Source organism: Callospermophilus lateralis, chromosome 2 (assembly GCF_048772815.1).
Source record: "Callospermophilus lateralis isolate mCalLat2 chromosome 2, mCalLat2.hap1, whole genome shotgun sequence".
NCBI classification, from domain to species: domain Eukaryota; kingdom Metazoa; phylum Chordata; class Mammalia; order Rodentia; family Sciuridae; genus Callospermophilus; species Callospermophilus lateralis.
The window spans coordinates 183,896,218-183,922,731 of NC_135306.1; positions in this window are offsets into that span (position 1 = coordinate 183,896,218).

Genomic DNA, 26,514 nt, shown 5'->3' on the forward strand with positions numbered 1-26,514 from the left:
AGGTAATGCAAGGAATTTTACAGGTTGACACATTTTCAGCTTGCTGTCCCCGAACCTGCATCTCTTTTTGTCTCTAAACACCACTATTAAAGACCTGTGTGGTTGAATATTTTATCTAAAAATCTATTTCCACACATATCTCTGACAAATGTAATTATGTTAGCTTGTGTCCATTACCATTCTATTAAATTTATTTTAGCATTTAATTTTATCATCTAAGGTTTCCTTTCATCATTGCCTCAAAGTACTATCATAGATAACTCGATCAGAACAAACTATAAGAAATGCCACACACTCTTGTGCTTAGAACTGCTATTTGGGTCATTTAAACATATCAGAAACCTCTTTTTTAATCTATTAGGCAGTTGAAGTCATTAGGAAATTATTAGTCATTTTTCAAACTGTGAGATTGGGAGATTCACCTGAAAGATGTGTGGCCTGATTCTGGGTATTTAAAGTTCTGAAATGAATGCCCATGTGGTTAGGGTGGAAAAGCCATTCAGGTGAATTCATGAAGACCAGGTGCTCCGTGCCTGGAATATAAAAGTAGCCACAGTTATGGTCTTGGTTTGGTGCAGCAAACTGGAGATGTTCCAGTTTGACCCAATCAGGAGATAAATGATTTCAGAGGTGGGGTTTAAGATGGAGCAATGATATAGTGTTTTATTTCCCTGGAGGTTGTCATGGGGACTGTCACCATGCTAGACAGTGCAGCCAGCCCTACAGCCACTATGTGTCTTTGGTCTACTTCTGCTGACTTCATGTTTTTGGAAATGTGAATTGAGAGAGAAACAACAGCAACAAAACTATTTTGGACCAACCCTCTTCTGGCAATGATGAGATGAAATTGTGAACCGGGCTGGCATTGTGGCTCCATGGTAGAGCTCTTGCCTCACATGTGTGAGGCACTGAGTTCGATACTTGGCCCCATGTAAAAAAAAAATAAATAAAATAAAGTTATTTAAAAAAAAGAAATTGTGACTCAAGAGACAATTTGTATATCACATAATTTTCACATGTCATGAAGTGTTATTCTTTTTTTGATTTGCCCCAAACCATTTGAAAATTTAAAAATCACTGTTAGCTGGTGAGCCATGTAGAACCAAGTATTATGTTGGGCTTGATCCTTGTACTATCTAGTTGGCTGACATCTGATGTAATACATTCTTTAAAAATAAATAGTTGAATGAAAGAATATTTATAATAGTAAAAATGACTAACTGAATAAACAAGTGAATAAATTGAATGCAATTGATATTATATGACCTGGAGTAAATGGATCATTAAATGGAATCATTATTCAAAAATTAAATCTAATTAATGTCTTTATTCCAAAACTGCTACAGGTACTAATAGTGTTTCCAGAGAAGCTCATTTTATGTTATAAAACTAATACATAATTATTTTGGAAAATTTAAAGGAGTAGAAAGATTAAAACATTAGTCCCACTTCCCACCCTGAGATAATGATTATTAACCTTACAATATATTGAACAAGCATTTTTGTGTATTCCAAAATGCTCCATGGAAATAGGGTTCTTGGGACTGTCATGATTCTTCTCTAAACAACTATCACTCAAAGAGCAAGACTGCTCACATATAAATTCTACATAGAAGGTCAGTCACAAGAGCGAGGTCTCTCTCTGGAGTATGGCTCCTGATGTGTCTAGCTGTGACCATCCAAGCACAAGTCTCCATGTGCTGTCAGGAAAGTGGGGGTATCACTTGTCTTCAGCGGTTGCAAATGTCTGCTAGCTCCAGTTTGCAGCAAGTGTTGCTTTCCTAAACCACTCACTGGAAAGTAACACCCAGCATGGGGCTCTGCTCTGCTTGAGAGTGCCTTGCCCTAAGAGCAGGGATTTCTGCTCTATTAGAAATCTGTGCATGTAAAATGTCCTGTGTTATGTCCTTCATCCTCTCTGGTGCTCTGCATGTTCAGTCAAGGCAGGCCACAACTGAATAAGGAGCTTAACAGTGGGATAATGGAATTAAAAAGAAGTAGCACTTTTGGGCTTGTGAAGTGTCTGCTTTGCTCCTTTGAGTTCCAGCCTCCCTCGTCTGCTTCTAGGCTGAGTGTGGTTGTTTAGGAAGCATGCTGCTGCAATTTTGCTGCTCAGAGAAGAGAACTCTCCAGCAGGCTGCGTGAGCACCCCTCTGCAGACTACACAGACCTTTCATCTGCGGGGACTGAACTTCTCTGGGCGAGACTCAGAGTGGCTCCTTCTAGAAATCACCAGTGACTGCTCTCTTACCTATTTATTTTTTCCTTCATTTCCCCCTTGTCCAGAAAGTCATCTTTCTTGGGGGTGGGCAGAGGACAGATTGTAGGCACTGCTCTCACCACTCATATTTCTTCCCAATCATTTGTCTCTGCCTCCAGAACTGTTTAACCCCCTAAGGGTTTCGACTTTGGGAAAGCAGCTGGAGATGGCAGCTATTTCCTGTGCTTTCCATTGTATCACATCCCTAAGGCTCTGCTCACCAAAAAGAACAGTGGTATTAATTGAGACTGTGTAGGAGTTTGAAGAAAGCCAACTGTCTGGAGAAAAATATATTAGTCTGTATCCCCAAAATAATACCCACCTACATTTATTTAACATAGTCTTTGTTATCCTAATTTATTTTACCAGGACCCTTAGCCTAGGAAAAATAGACTAACACCTTTGAACCTGTGCAGAATGCCCTCTGAGTATTGCTTCTCTAAATTATTTTACTTTCAAAGCACAGACATTTATCATCTCATTTCAGCATTTTTTTCCAGTAATAGAAACCTAAGAAGTATAACCTACTTCCTTAATTTCTTCCAAATGACCTGTGGAAAGTAAATCACCAAACAGTCCAAATATAGCACAGATGGGAGGTTTATTAATTCTCACAGCACAGGAAACTTCTGATATCACCACCATTAATTCAGTGCACATTGACTGGGGATTACCATGTATCAAGTACTAGGTTAGATTCTTGCCTGTTTATACCACAGATATTACCGTGGTTGGAAACTACAGATTCTTTTCTAATCAGCCAACTTTGATTTTTCTATGAGGATTTCTTGATACTGTCTCTCATTTTCCACCATGCACCCTGGACACATTAGAATAGAACTCTCTAGTAAGACTTTCTGCAGTGATAGCAACAATCTATCTCTGTGCTGTCTAATAGGGTGGCCACTAGTTACATGTGGCTCTTAAGCACTTAAAATATAGCCAGTGTGACTCAGGAACTAGAGTTTTCTTTCTATTTAATTTTGATTGAATTAATTTAAATACAAGTAGTCACGTGTGATTAGAGGCTACCTTTATTGGGCAGGGCGGCTTAAGATTCTTCTCCTGAGTCATACCAAAGTAAGTAAGTCATTCATTTATTACAAAATTTCTGGTATTTTAAAAAATCTCATGGTTTGGAGGAGTGAAAACTAATTCTGGATAATTTAAGTAAAAGTGGGAAAATGGAATTAAAAGGTAACAGCACTTGGGCTTGTGAAGGGGGAGAGATCAGGCAGCACATGGAGACTTGTGCTTGGATGGGCACAGCTAGGCACATCAAGACTCACACTCCAGAGAGAGGTCTTGCTCTTGCAGTTGACCTTCCATGTAGAACTTATACATAGAGGCCTTGCAGTTTGGTTCCAGGAAGCTAGGAAGGATTTCCATTAGCAGCTGCTTCATGCTGAGAGCATGGGCTGTCTTGCTTCTCAGGTCCTGTTTTTATTGTTTGAGTTTCAAAGTCCCAGAAGAGAGTGCTTGACTGGCTGAGTGCTGTTATAGGTCCTTCCTTTAGAACCAGCAGGAGAGTCAAGAGAGCAGAGCACCTGTAGCCCATACCTGCTCGCACTCTTCCAGCTGCCTGGCATGCAACGGGGAGAGGTAGTTTCTCATAAGGAAATGATGATGTAAAATGGAAAAAAAAAAAAAAATAATGTTGAGTATCTCTCCAACCAGCAAACTCCACTAGACCTTCTGAGTTAAGGAGACAGTTTTATCAAGATGAATAAAAGTTACCTAAGGGATGAGGTAATTCCATGTTCCCCTGTCTTTGACTATTTTGGGAAATTATTCAATTATGACAAATTGATAAATATCACTACCTGTGATTCTAACATTGTTGACTTCGTTTTAGAGGTGAGAATATTTTATTCTTTATGCTTGGAGTCCTCCAAAAAATCTGATTAGTGACTTACAGAAAAATTAGAGGTTATGATTCTATTAAAAAGGACATAACAGGGCTGAGGATGTAGGTTGATGGTACAGAGTTTGCCTGGTATGCACAAAGCCCTGGGTTCAATTCCCAATACCATACACACATTAAAATGATTAAAAAATAAAGGGCATAATAAGATTCAGAAAATATTTTTAATGAACTCTAGAATGATACTGGTGTATATCACAGATTATACCACATTGATTGCATAGCTTAGTTTAACTATGTACAATACACTAATGCTTTATTTAGAGCATTCAGTGGAAATGTGGGCTATATCACCCCAAAGGGGTAAATTTATTTGGAGGAGGGGGCAAGATAAAAACTATTTTTTAAATATAAAGCACAAAATTATATCAAGTATGCATGCAATATATCTGTGATGTTAATTTTTCAGGGGAGGAGAGGTGAGTAAGGAAAAATTTAAAAAGTAGAAAAATACTCAAGGAGGTAATAGGTGAAAATGGCTGAGATAGGTGTCAGATTTTAAAATGCAAAAGAACTCAACCAGAAGTCAAAGGTCGGACTCCTCATTATTGTTCTCCAAGGAGACTCTGTGGTCTCAATGTTTTTACAAAACCAAATTTCTGTTCCTTAAAATAATTATGTGGATAATTTTTCTCTGTCATTTTCCCTAAAATTGGAGAAGTCAAACAGGGAGCCAATGGGGTCGCTTAGCAGGCCTGACCTCCAGTTTGAGATATAAGAAGAGGATTACTGTAATGGTTAATTTGAATTGTTAACTTGATTGGATTAAGAGATTCCAAAAATTAAGAGGCTTCTGGGTGTGTCAATGAGGGCCTGACTAGGAATGATTAGCATGTGGGATAGAGAAGGAAGTGGAGACCCTCCCTAAGCCTGGGCAGCACTGTCCAATAAATGGATTGGATAGAAGAACAAGGGAGCAGCAACAGACACAAGCTCAATTCTTTTTGAAGGGATTCTTGATTGCTGCTGTGATCACCTGAGGACATCAGACTCTGACTCCTTCACTCTTCCAAAGCAGCCTCTGCCAGTGATTCTCCAGCGAGTTTCCAGAAGCCTTTGGTCTCAGACTGGGATAGCACCATTGATAATTCTTGTTCTGAGGCTTCTGCCTCTTGAACTGCACAGCTACTGGTTCCTCCAGCTCTCTAGCTCTCCAGCCTACAGACAGCCATTGTGAACTATCCAGCTTCTGGTCATGTCAGCCAATCTAATAAATCACCTGTTTATAATCATAATTCCTATTGATTCTGTTCCTCTAGATAACCCTGATTATATGATCGCTGTCATATCCTTTGTTACAGAATAACAACTTCTAATCTTTCTGTAAGTGACTAATCACATTTTTGGTAGAATCCAAGCATAAAGAATAAAATATTCTCACCTCTAGAATGAGATCAACAATGTTCAAATCATGGGTAGTGAAATTTATCAATTTACTGTAATTCAAGGCACTGTGGTAGTAAACATGACTCTGAACTAGCTTATGGAGAACTACAGCCTTAGATAGCAGGGTCATTTACTAGTACTCTAGATTTTTCTCCTTACTATGTGTGGTTTCCATTCAGTACTATTTATGGCCAAATCCTCACTTAAAAAAAAAAAAGTCTACGGTTTGGGATAAGGAAACTTTCTCAGAAATTATATTTAGTTCAATCAATGAGGGCACCTGGGTAAAGCTTGTTCCACTTGAATTATATCAACTGATAATTGATTTCATGAGAGTCCTAGAGACTCCCCAAAGCATACCTCTGTCTGCCAGGACTCTGTGGTAAGTGAAAGCGTGAGATCTGAGTGCAAGCTGCTTGCTTCTCTGGGAATGCAGTGTTCAGATCTAAAACCTGAGTTAAGCTCTTCTTGTCCTTCTTCTGCATCCTCTCCTTTTCTAGCTAATGATGGTGCAAAGAGCCTTGTAGCAAATACCTTTGGATGTTACTTTGAAGCCCAGATTCTGCAAGGACTTTTGAGAGGGGGAAAGGTCAGGAAAAGGATGCTGGTACACAAGATGCTTCCCACACAGGCCGAAATGACTAACAGGAACATGGTCAAGTGGGATGCCTTTAGTTGGCTGCTGGCAGTCTGAGTAGTTGTGAGAATAATAATAAAATAATAGTAATAATAATAATAATAATAATAATAATAATAATAATAATACCACCAGCACAAGTGGTTAATACTTATTTAAGATTTACCATGTGAAGATTGCTTTTTATACACTATCTCCTGTGACCCTGTACCCACTGCTTTACTGTTTCAAGCTCCCAAATACAGAAACTGAATCTTAGACATTTAAATGACTTGCTCACAGTCACATGGACATAAAGTGGTGGAACTGAGACTGGATGTTAGCCAGCTGGATAGCATTTGGCTCTGCTATCATGCAGGTAAAGGCAGGGAGAGCTGGGGAAGTCCATTGGGTAACGAAATGGTCAACTATTGCAGCAATAATGCTTATATAACAAGATCCCCAAACTTATGGAATATAATACTCAACATTTTTTTTTCTTACAGTTCAGCAAATAAACTTGGCTGGGCTCCAGGATCCTGTCAAGTTCAAGTTGATCTGTCTCTTTCTGTGTCCCACATTGAAAGTTCAGCAACTTTGGGGGAACTGTTTTTCTCAAGGTGATCCCAGGAATGGGATCACCTTGAGAAAAGTATATGAACAGAAACACATCATGCTTCTTAAGTTTTTTACCCTAACATGGCAGGTTGTCACTTCCCATACACTTTACATTAACAAAAGCACGTGATGCAGCCAAGCCCCAAAATTAGCGAAGGAAAAAGGACCTGGGTATCTGTTCTAATGGTAGAAACCAAAAAGTCAAATGGCAAAGGATGTGTATGTATCATTCTAAAGCAGAAAGGGCATGAAAAATTGAGAACAATGATCTTAACTACTGTACATGGGATTTTAGACTACATAAGCTCCCCCTCTTTCCACTTTTCTTATTTAGGGAAAGTGAAAGCAAGTATTCAGGGCATACAATTTGTGCTATTTTCTAACCCTAATATGTCTTTTCAGACACAAACATAATTATCAGGCAACATACAGTCAAGTATAGAAATAGTTGCATTTCATGAAAATATTCTTATAAGGTCATAAAGCTCCATAATTCAAATTATCACAGTATCTGGCTACTTTCCTCTTCTTGGAGTGATCATTATTTTCTCATGTTCTTGTTGAAATATTTTTATAGTCCTCTTCCTCTGTGCTTCCCCTTACACATTCATTGTACTTACATATTTATGTGAATTGTTGACCAGTTTTCATGCTTTGCTGAGTTTTAAGGAAGATAAAGTCTTTCTTCTGCTTGCTTATCAACTGGCTAGTCTCTCAGTTTGCCTTGCCACACGTCATCGATAAACATGGCAGTGTCCATTTTTAAAGTGAAATTGTCAAGAGGGTAAGATTAGGCACCATAAAACAGATGGGGATGGTGAAATGCACCTGGGGGGACCAAGGGCTGAGTCTGGTTATGAAAACTAGGTGCAAATGTCATTTCTTCACTCACAGGAGTACATTCGGGTTTGACTTTCTCTGTTAAACATAAGCAAGATGACGTACAATTGTGCCTGACAAAAAAAGATGAAAATAGCAAAAAAATTGGAAATAAACATTCATCAAGAAGGAAATGGTTAAAAATGTTACACCTACATGATGAAATATTCTGTAGCCTTTGAAAGTGCCATATACAGTATCGTAGAAGGATAGGCATGAAATAATTGAGTTTTAAAATTCTGGTTCATTGTTGATTTTATTTTATTTATTCACTCAAAGATTGAATATATCCCATAGATACTAGAGCTACAATAGTGGGGGAAATCTTCTTATTGCTTACACCTGCCTGGAGGAAACAAACCAAACAAGTGAAAACAAAATCATAACATATTAGGTAGAAAAGCATGCTAAAGAGAAATAAAATAAAATGTGGAATGGGTCGTGATATAAGTGGACATTGACATTTTGGACATAGTGGCCAGGGAAGGCTACCTTATGATAGCAACTTGTAAATTCCGACCTGGAGAAGGCTGACCATGTTGATGATTGGCAGAGGGTAATTGTGGAGGAGGAAACAGCACATATAAGGGTCATGGTGGGATTGTTTGAGGAACAGAAGGGAGGTTGTAGAAATAGAGAGAAGGTAAAGCAGAAGAAGGCAGGAAAGTAATGGCATGGTATGTGTTGGGGGGGATCTTTTACTCCTGATTAGTGCTCCTTGGCTCTTGCTTTTGAGATGTGATGGTTTTGAGCAAAGAACAGTATCGGATTCATGTTATAACAGGACTGCTAGGGTTGCTGTTTTGAGAACCGAGCGAAGGAGGAAAGGAAAACAGCTAAATAACTTCAGGAGGCTACTGTAACAATTCAGAGAAGATGGAAGATTGATGCATGGCGATGATGGTGGAGCTCTATTTAAAGTGTAATCTATAAGATTTGCTCATGGACTGGTTTATGTGTGAGAAGAATAGAGAATGACTTAAGGGATATTTGATCTGACCACGGAACGGAATAAGCTCCCTTAAGGAAACAGAATGCAGCAGGAACAAGTTGCAGAAAAGTAGGTATAATACAATCTAATTTTCATATAATGTAAATATATGTGAAGTTGTCAATATATATATACACACACACATAGGTATGACACTTCATAATAAAATGTCTGAAAGGACATATACCTTTGAAGGATATAATGAAAGATGTGAGGGTGAGCTTTCTCTAGCTTATAGCACATGCTCCGGTATTGATGGAACTGTTTACAACACACTTGTGTTTATCCATTTCCTTACAACTGATAAAAGAACACTCACCTGGCTTCTGATGTTCTGGGGGTGGGTCAATTTTGAACAGGGTCTGAAAAGCCTACAGGGTTATGCAAATGTCAATCATAAGCATTTTTATGAGTTATGAAATGTTATATAGCTGTGATTTTTTTTATCCCATTTCTTGGTGTGGAAATTGGACAAAAAATGCTTTGGTAAAACATTTGTGTTAGTCACTTTTACTGTGTTTGAAAATGTGGTGTCTTCCTGATTCATCCCTCAATATTGCTTACAGCTGAAGGAGAAAGGATAAGCCAAGGTTTAATTTACTAGTGAGCTATCCTCATTGGGCTTGGCAATATAGAAGGCTCAATCAATCCTCTTCAGGTCAGTGGATCTCACCCTGAGAAAAATCTCAGGAGCAAATATCTGACTTTTTGTCCATTCAGTGGTCACTGGCTGAGCTGAGCCTACGAGCAAAGCCCAGTGCACTCTGTCTGACTGGAATTAATAGACTCAGGGGCTCACCGCTGACTTGCTCTGTGACCCTAGACAAGCCATCTGAACTCACTTGCTCTTTCTTAATTGAGAAAGAAAATGAGGAAATGAATATCAGCATCCTAAAAGCCTCCCAGATAAATTATGGGAGTGTCAGAGGTACAGCAATCCCTTAATTAACAGATTACTTGGGAAGGAGAATTTTGATTCATTCATTTAAAATATTGAACTTGAAAATCCCTGAAAATCAGAGCTGACTGAAGCTGCATTCTGATATTCATGCCCCAGTTGTGTATTCTCTTTGTCCTTGCAAGGGGTAAATGAGGTTTGCTTTTGACATCAAAGTAATGTTTAGGGTAGGGCATAAACCTAAAATTTATAAGGCATCAGAGTATAAAATCATTATGTGAAGGGAAATATCATTCATTATTTCACAGTTCAAAAGTTTTGTAAACTTGTTAAGTTCAGTTCTCTCTTTCCAAATGCCAGAGCTTTCCCGTTATTGCTCTACAAGGTATATAGGTTCCCACATCATTTTCTCGGGATGACAAGTGTGAAGGGGAAATCAGACAAAATCTAGTACAAACAAACCCTGTTCCTGCTAAGGGATCAAGAGTGGTAGTGATGAAAACTGGTGAGATGTCTATAAAAGGACTCTAGGCTCATGCCTCTGAGTAAAGGTGGAGAGAAGGGCTTGGTAACCACTGGCTAAGCATAGATAATAACAAGGAAAACATCATTCCTCTCACAGTGGACTCTCACTGGATACTTACCAATGATTTCTACCTCTTGGGTCCCTCTCCTAGTAAACTCCTTCACTTATTCTTCAAACCTATCTGTTGGTGGAGAAAAGTCCTCCCCTTATCTCCATGTATCAGAAAGGATTTCTAACTCTTTTCAAACTCTGTGCTCCTCTTTTTCTTTCCAAAGACCTCATTTGGATGGAAGAGTAGAGGAGAGAATTTGTAGCAGCATCTGCATTCCATGTAGCTTGGGTGGCCATTGCAAAGCCAAGAGGAAACTGAAGATGTATACCTCCCTTTGATATTCTGCAAGGGATAATTGTAAAAGTTTGGATGAATGGCCACTTTGGAAAGGCAGTCACACTACCTAATATAGTGGACATGGTACTACATGGCCCAGATCGCTGCTATGAACTGAAGGACTTATTTTTCCCAACTGATGGAAAGGATGGGAATGGAATAGACCCCACCTTTGAGTCACATGAGAGTTGCTCTCATGTGAGGAACAGTTTTTCACACAATGGCCACTCTTTCTCCTTGGGAATAGCCTGTATCTAAGTGCAGGTCAATGGAGGCATCTAATGGCTGAGCCCCATTGCTTCAACTTTCAATAACACAGAAGCATCACAACAGCCTCAAGATCTCTGCAGCTGACTGTGGCTTTATTTTGCCCAATCTCACTGTATTCTCTTTTCCTGTAGTTGCTGAGTCCCCAGGCATTCCTCAGTCTACTTCCTGCACATAAATCTCTGTCACAAAGAATCTTTCTTATGGGTAAATGGATACGAAGAATCTACTAGTTTGAGAAAGGTGTATTTATAACTTATCAATTCTAATACTGATTACATTCCCTAGAGAGACTCACATATTTGCATGAAGGTATATATATGAGAATGTTCATAGCATGGTGCTTTTTGAGGTCTCCAATTTGGAAAAATATAAATAAATAAATGTAAATATCCATCACTAGTAGGATGGATGAATAAATCATGGTAAATCAGACTTTCAAATACATAAAAATAATGAAAATGAATAAACTGAAGCTCTAAGAACCACAACATGGTTATCTAAAGGGATAGAATATATATGGTAAGATATCTGTGATACAGTTGTATAAATTGTATATATTCACAAAATATGTATATTCAATTTGCCAAAGACTAAATAAAGTATATTATTCTAAAGATGAATGTGTAGGTTTAAAACTTTAACAAAAGTAACACGTTAGCACAAGTTTCAGAATAGTTGTTGTTTTAGAAGAGAGTGGTTATTATCAATTAAGAACACCTAAGGGGCTTCTGGACAGGGGGATATTTCTACATTCATATTGAGGCATATAAACATAGGCATTTGCTTTTGACCACTTCTGACTATTGAAGAGAAATGTAACTCTATGTCGGGAAGGACTATGTGACCTTGACTGAGTTGTGCACCTTTATAAACACATCTATCTTGGTGAGTGGGAAACAAGTGGGTCTTAAGATCTGCTCAAACATAAAACACACTGGAAATAAGTTTTCATTAGTCATAAGACTGTCTCTTAAAGAAGATAGAGCCTTGTGCCTTAAATAAATTCCATGCAATGAAATTTAAGTGGTAACATTTTGTTTAAAATATTGGTTTGCTACTGGCGTTTAACTAAGATAATTTTTCTGTTTGAAGCAAGTTTATTAGGTCAGTTATTCCTCATGTATATTCATACGAATGGTAGGTTTCACTGTGGCATGTTTGTACATGTACATAACCTCCTTTGATCACTTCATTCCCTGGCTTCCCTTGCCCTTCCCTTTTCCTTTCTCCTGAGCCCCCTCCCCTCTTCTACCCTATTGGTTTTCTTCCATTTTCATTAGATTTTTGTTCTTTCTTTTTCCTCTGTGGCTTCCATATATAAGAGAAGACATATGATCCTTGACTTTCTGAGTTTGGCTTATTTCACTTAACATGATCTTCTCTAATTCCATCCACTTTCCTACAAATGACAATTTTTTTTCTTCTTTAGGGAAGAATAAAATGCCATTGTCTATGTATACCATATTTTAAAAATCAATTTACCTATTGATGGACACTTAGGTTGATTTCGTAATTGGCTGGTGCAATTATGAAGTGAACTGGTGTATTAGCCAAGTATTCTACCATAATACACACACACACACACACACACACACACACACACACACACACATATGTGAATATATATATGAATATATAATGTATTTATTAGAATAAATATGTGTGTGTGTGTATTTATTAGATAGGCTTACATGATCAGAAGTTGGATAGTCCCACAGTGGTCATTTGCAGGCTGGAAAGCTGGAGAAATCAGTAACTATTTCTTCCAAGAAGCTGAAGTCTCATAACGAAAGTGATCGATGATGCAGCCTCAGTCTAACGTTGAAGGCCTGGACACTCCTGCAGAGTCACTGAAGGGTTTACTTTGGAAGAATGAAGGAGCTGGTGTCCTCAGCAGTAGCAATAGCAACCCTTTCTAAAAAAAAAAAAAAAAAAATCAAGCTTACTCAATGGCTGTTTCTTTGTTCTTCCACCTTTTTGTTCCATCTTAGTCTCTAATCTATTGGACAGTGCTGCTCACACGTAGAGTGGGTCTCCACTTCAGTTTACTGTTCCACATGCCAATAATTCCTAGAAATACTCTCACTGAGACACCTAGAAACCTCCTAATCTTAGACATCTCTTAATCCAATCAAGGTGAAAATTCAGATTAACCATTACAAGTGTTGTTTACAACTAATTAAGACTATTTTAAGGAATTCATGTATTACTTATCCCTACTTGTCTCCAGACTATATTGTGTACTTGTGCTTAATATACTCAGAAGTTCACTTTCTAAATGTAATTTTCCCTTACTAAGATTATGTTCTTGGTAGCATGTTATGGAAGGACAGATGCTTGACTCTTGAATTTCTCAAGGCTATAGAATATACACCTGGTCTGTGCTGCTTTGATTGCATTTGTCAAAATCTACTGACTGTACTGCTCCTTCCCAGATGGACAAGGAAAGAACTTGCAGGCTAGTAAAAATTCGAGGTTCCTTATAACCTTCTTTCTTCACCATCAACAATCATCAACTTTGCCTAGACTCATAAGGAGTCATAGTCATGATTTTTTAAATTTCTCTCCCTTTCTCCATTCATGTAACACATTGTATATCAAATACCTCCTATGTTAATTAGCGTCACATTACTGTAACAAAGTACCTGAAGTAATAAACATAATGACTAAAAGATTAACTTTGGCTTACAGTTTTAGAGGTTCTAGTCCATGACCAGTTGGCACCATCACTTTTGAGCCTGTAGCAAGGTATCAATCATATCATGGCAGGTAGCAAGTGGTGGAATATGCTGCTTACCTCACGGCAGCCCAGGAGCAAAAGTGAAGAAGATAAAATGACTGGTATCCCAATATTTACTTCTAGGGTGTTCCCCCAATGAATGGAAGACCTCCCACTGGACTTCTATTCTTAAAGATTCTTCACCACCCACAGTGTCATGGTCTTGGAAACAATCTTTAAAATACATGAGCCTTTGGGAGAATACTTACACAAATGATAGCAACTACTTTGTCCCAGGCACTGTCCTTACAGCTAGGAGCATAAAGATGCAGAACTTTTGTCTTTTTTCTTTCTCATCAATGACGCTTTAGCTATCATCAGGGACCCCTCACTAGGTGGTATTCCCCACTATTAAAGTTCACCTTACCAGTGAAAGACTTTATTTAGAAAGAAAGAAAAGGAAGACAGAAAAAAGAAAAGGAAGTAGGGAAATCCCTGCTTCAGTCTCTACTTAAAAGTACATAATTAATCCCAAATAGTAAAGGCATGCTTACCATATTTTCTGTATTATTTCCAACGATAAAGTTTCTCACAGTAAGAAGAGGATCAACTCATGAAAACTCACAGTTAATACAAGATCAAATCATAGAAGCTGGATGAGTCAGTTATCTGCAGCATAAATACTCTGTCTCAATTCTTCCTCTATTCTTTCTATCAGAGTGAGTTTCAAAACATTTTCAACTCCCTTTTGCTTAGAAATTGGAGTCCCCAACACCCAGGGCCTGATCTTGCTCTGAGGAATAACTGAAGCTGTGGATGTAAAGGGTATGGTTCCCAGAACACACACGAACATACGTTCCACAGCATTCATTTCCTGGGTTTCCAGTCCTGATGGGACACTCGATGATTTCCCAGCCATTATGCCTTGATAGGTTTGACCTACAATTCCCGGGGCAGACTTTGGTGCTGGTTGCCTTAACTTACACAGTGCCTCCTATTTTCTTAGCACAGAAATCGATTTAAAGATGCCACATGATACAATATTTGGACAAGAATATTGAAGGGGACATTTTCTGTAGGCCTAGAATTAAGATTTCTTACTCTTCTGCATGAACTCACTGAAGGGATTCTCCTTATCCTTGCTGAATGAGAATAAGGAAGGACGATGGCTGTTGCTGGCAGCTATCATGCTCAGAAGTTGATGTCCTGGGAAATAAAGAGACAAAGAGTACAATTTAGTCTTAGGTGATATCACTGAGCTCCTGGACCAAATCTCTTCTGAGAATATGTTCATGACACGGACCACAACAATCTGTTTATTGTGTATGGTTAGTTGATCTCATTTTTTGTTACACCTGATGAAATTGTTCTAAGTACCTTAACATATATTAACTTTTCACTAAACCTTACCAATTATATTTTGAGTCAGGTGATGAAACAGTTTTAACTTAGCTGAGAAAATAAAATATGAGTGAATTTTAAGTATAAGAGACATCATCCTGGTACTTGTTCATTTAGCCTATGACCTGTAATATTCCACTGAATGTTTTAATTTCTTTCCTGAAATGAAGAACTGAGAAGAGAAGATCTGGAAGGAAATGCATGGGATTTAAATTTTTTAATTTACCATACAATTGGAGAATTTACATATCTAAGTTTCATCTTCGTAATATTCAACCACCTTGACTACATAATGCCCTGCTGCCTTTTATTTCACTATAACTTGCTCTTTCTTGCCTCTGGAAAATGCCTCTATATCCCTGAACCTGTCAGGTTTCACAAGCATGTAATTTTACTTTAACTAAATCCTAAACACCAGTAACAGGTGAATTTGACATGGGAACTGTGAAAAAGCCTTATCTACAGTGACACAACTGCTACTACCCTAATATCTATTAAAGAGCGCAGAATTATAGTGTAACAACTCTGAAATTGCTTGTGACATCTGCGTGAATACCAAATAGATTCGTTACATTTGGACGTATTACAAAAGGACTTTCTGAATTTTAAATGATTAAGACTTCCACAAATTAATAGTTACCCAGTGAGTTACTTCCCCAAAGTACATATATTATTTAAAGATCACAGTTGAATGAAATGGAAGTAACGATGCAAATAATATTGCCACTTCCTAGAAAGTGTCATTTAGAGCAATATTCCCAATGTTGAAAGCTTTCGAATGACATTATTGTAAGAAAAGTACACCCTCCCCCGCCACTTTAATGGCTACCTGTCATTCTCTCCATCTCCCTGGAGATGAGGGGGGAAAAAATAATGAAGGAAGAAAGTGATAAATGTCCACATTATGCAGAATTTGCCTTTTTGAAATCCTGTTCCCCATTGCACTAGCTGGAACTTTATAGAGATATAAATCACCAAGAAATAAGAAGCCAGTAATGAGATAGAAGTACATTTGAAATATGGATGCAAATTCCTACCACCTGCTGAGTGAAAGTAGTCTGCAGAGACTGTCCTGGAACTGGTGGTGCCATTAGCATCTTGTAAGCTCTAAATTTGTGGCAGAAGAATAGAGGGATTATGCCTGCGAAATGCCAAAGGCCGTTCTGACTTATCTCTCAGCAGAATGTTTCAGCCACATCTACATAAATATTTTAACAGAAATTTAATTTTCATTTTAGTCACACAATAAATCTTTTTATTACACACCATCATTTTGTCCAAAATGAATTGCCTTTTTTGGTGCAATTTGCGTTCATTCTTTCTTCTCTGTTTGATAAATGCGATTTTAATATACGAAGGAACAATAGTTTTATTTACACAAGAGCCTTGCCATGGGCTGTTTAATTTTAGCCGTGAATTCTATTTATTTTAATATGGTTTACAGAGCAGCTACCAATTGGCTTATATATAACATCACGATTTGTTTTTAGGACCTCAGGGCATCAAGAAAAATAAGGGCAGTGAAAAGAAATGGAGTTCAAACAAGGTTACCAGTGGATGTTTCTATTGAATTTGGGCCTAGGTGCACCGGCTATCAAAGTCTATGCACCATGCTAGTCTCTATTCTTGATTCTATTGTCAGTGTGTTTCACCAAGTGGAATGTGGAAATGGTGGGCAGCGTGGATTTAAGGAACTCTCACCCTGTTTAAGTTTCACGAGTCACCCTGCTTGGCCCTGCTCATATGGTAACAGCACAAGAGATGATCAATCTTTCTGAGCTTCTGAGGAGAAGAGGAGATAGGTTGCCCTTTGCACATGCTTGTTGAGGAAATGCACAGCACGAAGTGGATTCTCTCAATTTGATATCGTTTCATTTGCAAAAGGATCCATGAGCCATAGTTTGGGCAATCACCATCTGTGCCCATTCTCAGCTCAATCCTTAAGTTTTGTTTGAAAATATTTTATGACATAACTTTTTACTTTCAAAATGTAGATGGAGTTGAGAGCTTCATTTTGAGAGTGTCACATGATGCATATTTTTTATATTTTTTTAAGTTTTTAAATTTTTTTTTATTATTAGTTGTTCAAAACATTACAGAGCTCTTGACAAATCATATTTCATACATTTGATTCAAGTGGGTTATGAACTCCCATTTTTTCCCCGAATACAGATTGCAGAATCACATCGATTACACATCCACGTTTTTACCTACTGCCATACTAGTTAGTGTCTGTTGTATTCTAGATGGGATAGAGAGAGAAGATGGGAGGGGAGGGGAGGGGAGAGGGGATAGTAGAGGATAGGAAAGGCAGCAGAATACAACACACATGATGCATATTTGGACAAGAGTATTGAAGGGGACATTTTCTGTGGGCCTAGAATTAAGATTTCTTACTCTTCTCCTGGGGGCTGGGGGAGCCTAGGAGAGCATGATACATTTATTGGGAACTAAAAGTCTTCATCAAATATCTTTATTATTTTAATTTTCTACAAACAATATATATTATCTTTGTATAAAGGAAAAAACTTTTATTTATGCAGAGTCGACAATAAACCCAGTCTTATTTATTCTCCTCCTTCTCCCCATTAGCTCTGTCGGAGTGTGTCCTTCTGTTTCTGCCTGTGAATCATAGGCGTGTTTGGAGGCGAGTCCACGTGCCACCTTCGATTGCTCAGGCTTGCTTTATGCATTCATTCATTCATTCATTGCCCAATTAAGTCATGCGCAGTTCTAGGCACTATGGATACATTTGTAAAGGCAGTATCTCCTTTCAACTTCCTGGAAACATCTCATTCTCTCTTCTGCTTTTCTTTTTAAAACATCATACCACACTATATAATATCTTTGAGTCTATCTTCTGTGTTTCTCTTTCTTTCTCTTGACTATCTCAAGGAAGTGCCTTACAAATACTAAGAACTGAAAAATGTTGAAAAGATGAACAGCCATGCATGCTACATGAGGCCTTGGTTTTGTAAACACAAATAAGTTTAGCGCAAAGCTTTATTGTTTTTATTGTTAAATTAATAAAGGCAAACTTGGTTTGATTGAGCCTAGGTTTTAATGAAAGCATATAATAGACTATGCTGGCAATTAGCTGTAATTTCAAATCTCAAATCCACCATTTATGAGCTCTGAGATGTCTCAATTTTCTCATCACTAAGTCACTGATGATGGGCTGGGGTTGACAAAGTGCTTGCCTCACACATGTAAGACACTGGGTTTGATCCTCAGTGCCACATAAAAATAAATAAACAAAATAAAGATATTGTATCCTTCTATAACTAAATTTTTTTAAAAAGATGTCAGTGATGATTAATAACTAACAGACAGTGATTGTTCAAGTGAAATTGGACTATGCCCAATGCCTGGTCCATGTTGAGTGCTCAGAATTTCTTAGTACTGCTATTTTTCATTAGTTGCTGTTATTATAGTTTTTGCTTTTAATACTGAGTATGGATTTCTATTCAAATCCTCTCCTACAAACTCCCAGGAAGCACCAAGGTGCCATTTTGGGAAGTTATAAAGTCTCAACCATCCCTTGTCGGTGTATGTTTCATATATTGAAGTTATTTTAAGGTGCCCAGTACCATGGTTACAGCCTCATTTGTCAGGTTTAATATTCACTGCAGTGTTTGGGCTGCCACGATTCCACAGCGAGAACAAGGTAAACAGCCCACCGCACGACACGATCACATTCCCCAGGATTTTCTTTTATACTAGAAAATAATAATAGAAAATATTTCATCTTTCACTTTTGTTCAGTCTGAGAAAACAGTCTTTTCTGTTCTCATTACCAAATCTCCCATTTGTTCATTTCCTTTCCAGGGAGTTGAAAAGGATGCTGCATTCCAACAAGGAGAACACTGACCAGGGAGCCAAATGGGTCATATTCCTGGGAAAGGTACCAATAAGCACCAATAATACTGTCACTTTCTTAAGTGAGAAGTAGGTGGAAACATAAGAGTTTTGCCTCTTTCCCATCAGCTCTCTGTCACAGTTAAGTGAGATAGAAAGTGATCATTTTACATTCTGTGCCTTTAATTGAAGGAAAGTTTATTTGTACAGTTATCACACTGTCCCTCTTTGGGTTGTTGTCTGAGATTAGGAAGAACAAAAATATGGCAGAGAATTACAACCAAGACCTTAGTTTGCAGGGAGAGCATTCATGTGATTTTACCTTTTGGCTCCCAATCTTTACTTTAGAATATGAAAATAAAGCTCTGGTTGGGTCACTGTTTAAATGAGTTGGACTTTTGAACTGTTTTGCTGTATTAGTTAACTGCAGGACTGGCACGATTGACATGTGGAGCCAGATAACTCTATTCTGGAAGATTGACTATGCACTGTACAATGTTGAGCATACTCCTTGGCCTTTGTTCAGTGGATACCAGCAGCAGCCTAAAATGATGACAGCTAAAATGTGACTCCAAACACTGTCAGATGTCCTCAGTTAAGAACCACTGATTTAAAAGAATAATTAATGCATACACACTTAGTTAGTGCTAACTATATTCCAAACACTGAGCTTGAAGTTTTATACCTTTTTTCACCATATAATCATTACCAGCTGCATTAACATATATCCGCGAGTATTCAGTGCATCCTAATTTTACATCAAAGACAGTTTAGTAATAATGATTTTTTAAGTTATAACAGCACATTTTTTTGAAAACTTCACATGATGGTCTCATCAACTTTTTTTGCAAAACAAATCGGCATAAGATCTGCAATGATTATGCAATGAAAATAGGATATTCAATCCTTATAATAACCCTGAGAAATGGACTTTACTGGTTTCAGTTTTACAAATGAAGAAAAGGAAATCCCAGGAGGGTAAATTTTTCAAAGATAGCACAGTAAGTGATCAAGTTTTCTTTTTTACTATGTTGTACATTATGACCCTGCTTTGGATATAGAGAAATAGCACTGAATCTTAGATTCTCAACTGACAAAAGAGCATATTATAGAAAAAGGATAAGTAAATTTTAGAGATTCTATCACATTTATTTCACTTAATAATTCTTACATCATGCATATTGGAGAGACCCAAGAGACATGGGAATGTGGGATCATAGATTGGATCCTGGAGTAGAAAAAGACATTAGTGGAAAGTCGAAGATATTTGTGGTGTATTTTATATTATTCCCATATGAATGTCTTAGTTTTGATAATTTTATGACAGTTTTCAAAATGTTAGCATTAGGAGAAGCTGGTAGAGAGTCTATGGGAATTTTCTGAACAATTTTTGCAACTTTATAAAATTTTTTTAAAAATTAAAAGTATCTTAGTTCCTATTGACATTCTACTAGTATTTTAACTGTGGCAAAATAGTTATAATGTATAAATTTTTGTTGTTTCAATTAAGAAAATCATATCTAAACAATTCAAAATCAACAACCTTGTTATAAGATTGCTTGCTCCCAACACTGATAGATAATTTTAAATTTCTCTATCATTGATTTATATAATAATGTTTTTCTACATATATCCATCTAAAACACACACATAAAACTGCAAAGCTTTCTGATAAAGAGTGTTCAGATCAACCCCTTAACTTTGGCTTAAGCTGTAGAGTTGGAAATGAGTGTTTAAGAGCAGTGGACATCGATTTGTACTGGCTAGAGAATTTAATACTACATTTCTCAGCCATCACACTAATGCAGGTTTCTTAGGAAGATGAAAGATTGTAGGAGGATGTGCTCACGATGAGGATGAGACTATGGATCTAATGTTCTAGAACTGCTATCAGAAATGCAAGTATGTCAGAGCTCATTTATGCCATGCTATTTCCTCCTGTAACCAAACTTAGATAAAAAAAAAAAAAAATGGGCTTTGTTTGGGAGGTTTAGGATTATCTCCTTAGCACAACTTCTGTCTCAAAATGTCTTCACACTTGTTCCTAACTGAAAAGGTGTTACTACAGGGGTTGGGACAATACTTGGTACAAATATGTAAATTGATTAACTTAATGTCTGGAAAGATGTTTGATTGATACAAACAGATTTCACTTATCAGCAAGAAGTTTGTTGATGCTTAATAATGGTGAGACCATCCATTCTTTTCAAAATGGTCCTTGGAAAAGTACTCATTAAAAACACTATTTTATGCTAACATATTGCAAAAGCACATTTAGAAATAGGTTATTCTACATTCGTTTGTGGCTGAAATTTTTATTTTAGTTTGATTGACTAGGAAATTGAAAAGCCAGTAACCAGATACAGATAGAAAATGCACAGTTAAGGCTTTTATTTCCCCTCAGTGGTGGAGGGTGGATTTCAAAGAATTGGCAGTTGGTGATTTCACATGAAGTTGTAGCCTTCATAGTGTGAGCAATAAGGTTTTTTTTTTTTATATATTTCATAATCATAATACTGTTGGATGTGGCTCCTGAGATTCTGAGCAATTTCAGGTTGATGAGATGACTGATTTTTCTCCTCTGTCCCACATAAGAAAAAGCAAAAGGAGCAATGCTTGTATTAGAACAGTCATATTTTACCTGTTAATATACCTTGCATTCCTAAGCTTCTCTGAATATCATTGCTGTTGGCAGGGGGACTCCTTTTTTTTCTGTTAGCCTTCAACATATTTAATGTATTCTTATGGCCCTTATGTTTCCCTTCTTGAATAAATTTCTTTTTGTTATGATTTCAATGTTCCTTCAACTCAAGTCAGAATTGATATTTTACTTTTTATAAGAAATCAGGAAAAAAAAAAAAAGGACCAAACTCACATGCTTAGTATTACTTTAGAGGAAGAGCATTTACAGAGGGCTTATAATTTTTTCTTAAATAATACTGAATCTATAATCCTCTTCCCCTATGTCATATTTATTTCCAGTATATTTCTCATTGAAATATAAGTTGGGAATGTAGAGCCTTCTATGAATCTTAATGGAATCCCTCAGTTCACCTCATCTGTAAGATTCCTGGCTTTCAAGTCTACTAATAGAGTTTCAATATTCTGAATTAAATCTAAAGAAAACATGCAAATGTCAAGACCCTCACTCCAGTAACCATCCTCCTCCTCCTCCTCCTCCTCCTCCTCCTCCTCAAGGTTTTATACCATTTTTCTCAAATGGTAAGTTGGATGAGAGAAGCTTCCAAGGAAGCACTTGAAGGGAGTGTGTTCAAAGGGGTGTAGGAGTGATTCAGAACCAGGGGAGGACTCCCCAGTAGGAAGTAACCACAAAGAACAGTATCTCAAGATCATTGAGGTGTTCACTGAGGGCACAGTAAAACTGCATCTAAAGTTTCTGGCGTGGTGGTTCTAGTGGAAATCAGATCTGAGCTGCACCCTGTAGATTACGAGTTCAGTCTTCCCTGAAAAGAGAGATTTCTGATGCCAATGGTCATGGGAAGAGATGGGTCCTAAGATAGAAAAGAGTGATTTGGGAGGTAAGTCTCAGGCGGAAGAAAGGAATGCTATCCTTTCAGGTACCAGTCCTTTCTTGCATTTGTCGTCCAAGGATTTATGATATCTTTGTGAATGAGCTCAATGGGTAAAAGATGTTGCTGTGGGGTAGACACAGTGAGAGTGGGCTGGACCCTTGGAAGGAGCTTTATCAAATTACCAGATCAGTTAAGTGTGTTTGCTTCCTGGATTTGTCTGTTAGTCTGAATGATCAGTAAAATATGAATTCAATGTAAAATCTTGCCCAAATATACAGATATGAGATTTAAGAAAAGGATACATTCATACATGGAAAGGTCCTTAGAGGTAAGAGTCTTGTCCATAGCCAAGATAAGGGATCACAATTTCTAGCTGCTCCTTCCCATGTTATTGTCCTCCTTGAGGAAGGGAAATTTGATACTGTCTAAGGTGGCTATCTGTTTCTTAAATAACTCCAGAGAGAATTAGAAACTCTTAGTACTAAAAGTGAAATGGATCAAACACAAGTTTGCACATTACATGAACACTTTCTTGCCTCTATGATGAGCTAGGTCTCAATTTCATCTCCTCAGTTACTCATATTTCATCTTTTTTTTTTTTCCTAGCTCTTTAATTTCTTGCTAGGATAGGTGATACATTTTTTTTGGAACAAAAGTAGAGATTAATAAAATTAGGATGATTAAGTTGTTCTTTCATTTTCCAGATTTATCTAGGGACTGAATCAGGTATATCATCTCTGATCTTTCTTTTTTTTTTGGGGGGGGGTTTGCCTTGGAAACAGTAAGCTAGTGATAAATACAGACACATTTTATAATTCAATAATTTCTGCTCATTTTTATGCTTTGTATTCTGATATCCAAGAAGCAATTAGGAGAGACCAATCTTAGTACCATTTATAATTGCAGGTGGTCTGACATTTTGCAGCTATGTGTTAGAACTGACTGGCTCATAAGGGCTGATGGATAAATATTCAAAATTTCATAAGCTGGATATTAAGCTGTTAGTAATCTGAAATTGGCCGTGGTTAGAGAAATTAGGATTGCCATACATCAGAGGTCTTCCTCTTTCTCCTCTTGCTTTTTTTTTTCTTTTCTTTTCCCCTAGAGAGCTAGTTTACTAGCACTCACTGAATTCAGTTGCTGCACTATAGATGTGGCATAAATTACCATATTACATTTAAAGTGGATTGATTTTCAAGAGGAAGTAATTGTTAGAGGAAAACCTAAACTGATTTAATGCAAGGGAGAAATGTGAGTTTGTTTTATTTTTAAATTTTCCATGTTTTCTGAAATGAGTTTCTGAGAAGAAAACTTTGTTCTAGAAGCTTTAACTGTTTTTTTTTTTTAAAAAAAACCTATATTTTGATTGTCACTAAAAATGAATTCTTGCACAGAATTTATTATATACACCTATTTAGACACTAAAGTTTAAAACAAGCCCTAGGGAATCAGACTTATTGAATGACTTAGCTGGAAGTAACAGACCAGCCATCTTCAGCGCTGGCACGATAGGCTAACCTTGTCCTGTGTCTGAGAAAGTCTAGTTCATTAATTGGGTCTTTTGTTTGAACAAAATTGAGGTCTTCCTGATTTCTAAATAATTTCTTTTATATATATATATATATATATATATATATATATATATATATATATATTTTATTCTTCCCAAGTTTTTTTTTTTTTTTTTTTATGTTGAGACAAGAGAACTGAAAGGAAGGTAGGATGGTGGAGAAAGAACTGGAGTTGAACTTGAGTGGACTTTTCATGTTGGCAGTTCACCTTTTATTAATTGTGGACTCTGGATGAGTTGACGATTGCTGCTCTAAAAAATTACCACATACTTGGTGGCTTAAAACCACAAACATTTTGTCTTTTAAAGTTCTAGAGTTTCAGAAGTTTCGAACCCATTTCATGGGGCCCAAACCAAGATGTTTGCAGCAGGCTGCTTCCTCCAGAGGATCTGAGGGAGAGTCCAGAGCCCAGGGCTATTCTGCTTAGCTCCAGCCTTCTCCCACTGCCAAGCCACCAGAAAAACTTTCTGCCTGTCCTCACATTGACTTTGGCCTCTGCAGGGAACCTTCCCTCTGTTTCTCTGTTCTTAGGACATGTGTGTTTATATTCATAGCTGACCCAGACCATCCCCCCATCCCAACACCCTGAGCTTATTATTTGCATTAACAAAGCCTCTTTTCACATAGGCTGTAGCCCTCAAAACTAGAAAACTTTCTGTCTATCCATCTACCTATTGCACTTTCAGACAACAGAAACCACCAAACTTTCTGTATTAATCTGTGTGTTAAAGCATAGTGAGACCAGGTGTGCTTTCCCTTTTCTGTAAGAAACAGTGCTAGAAACAGGTCATATTCTCTGTCTTGTAATGTATTATTTATATTCAGTCAAAAAGAAATGTTGGGCATCTCATCATGTTGGAGAGTATTAATCAATGTAGCTATGTTAATCAAAGTCTTAACCAATTAGAGGTGCTAAGCAGCAGTGAGGACCCTGAAATGGTTTCAGAATTATTAAGGAAAGATTAAATAATGTTATCATAATTTTAATGAGATGGTGTTTGAAATTGTGCATTTTTCTTTTTTAAATAGAACACTCTCAATACAATGTTAGGTGATAACCAAAATCTAACTGAGCAGCATATTTCACACCCTGAACTTAGATGACAGAGAGTTTTCAGAATCTGAGGAATCTGGGCCCTTTAGTGGTAACAATGCTGCCATAAGCTGTCCTTTACCCTTGGAATAAAACACTCCTCTCCTCAAGCTGTGGTGGTACTCACTGGATCAACTGTCCACTGAATTGCTTGATTATATTGAATTTATTTGTTGCTTAATTATTATTTTGAAATCCTTTTATTTTATATATCCTATCTACCACTTATAAAGGATACCAAAAACTATAAAGAAAAAAACTAATTACTTCTTCTCACACTACATGCAATAGCCTTTATTAATGCTCAGTATACAAACAAATTAGGATCTCTCTACATTGTGCACTTAATATTTTCTTTGATTCTTTATTATATTGTGATTGCTTTTCCATGTCCTTATTATTTCTCAAAATATTATTTTGTGATTGTACTGTAATATTAAAATGTAACTTATTAATTTCTTATTATTGCACTTAGATTGTTTCACATTTTCCCTGTATAGATAATACTATAGAGTAAATTTGCATATAAATCCTCAGCTTTCCATTTATATTATGATAACATTCTTAGAAGTGAAATTATAGGACTTCTAATGTTCTGTTTCATAGTAGGATAACCATGGTTGACAACAATTAATTGCATATTTCAAAATAGCTAGTAGAGAGAGTTTTGAATGTTCTCAACACAAAGAAATTATAAATGTCTGAGGAGATGGATATGCCAGTTACCCTGATTTGATCATCACATATTGCTTAAATATGTTGTAATGCCACACTGTACCATATAATATGTATAATTACTATGTGCCACTTAAAAGTTCACTTAAGAAAAAATCAAACTTACCAAGTCAAGATGTTTAATATTTTTATTAATGAGCTTTAGAACACCACATTATTAATATACCTAAATTATAAGAAACCAATAAATCTACATAAATAAATTTTAACAGCTAAATAACCATAAACATGCAGATAACTACTATAAATATTTTATGTTCTTAATTTTTATACTCCATCTAAAAATTAAATATTGACATTTATTTTTTTATACTTCATCTAAAAATTAAATATTTTTAACATATATAGTGAATAATGTTTCATGTTAACTAAGGGTTTTGAACAGTATATTTTCCAATGATTTTGGGCAATAACCACATGATGGCCATGATGGCCATTTTATAATTTTATATGATTTATCTTATTTGAAATTGGTTAATTTAGATTCAAGGCCCAGAATGTGTTACATCTTGATGAATATTAAAAGAGTATGTTTAAGATAAAGTGTATGTTGCTATTGTTGGATGAACAATTCTATATATTCCAATCAGATCAAGTTGATAGATATTAAAGTTCATCTTAGCCATACTTTACTGATTTTCTGCCTGCTAAATCTATCAATTACTGAAGAAATGGTATTGAAGTCTCTAGGTATAATTGGGGATGTGCCTATTTCTCCTTGTAGTTCTATCAGTTTTGCCTCACAGTTTTTGATACCTGCATACACATCAAGGATTGTGATATCTTCTTGTGGCATTGATCCCTTTATTATTATATAATACCTCTCTTTATCTCTGTAAACTTTCCTT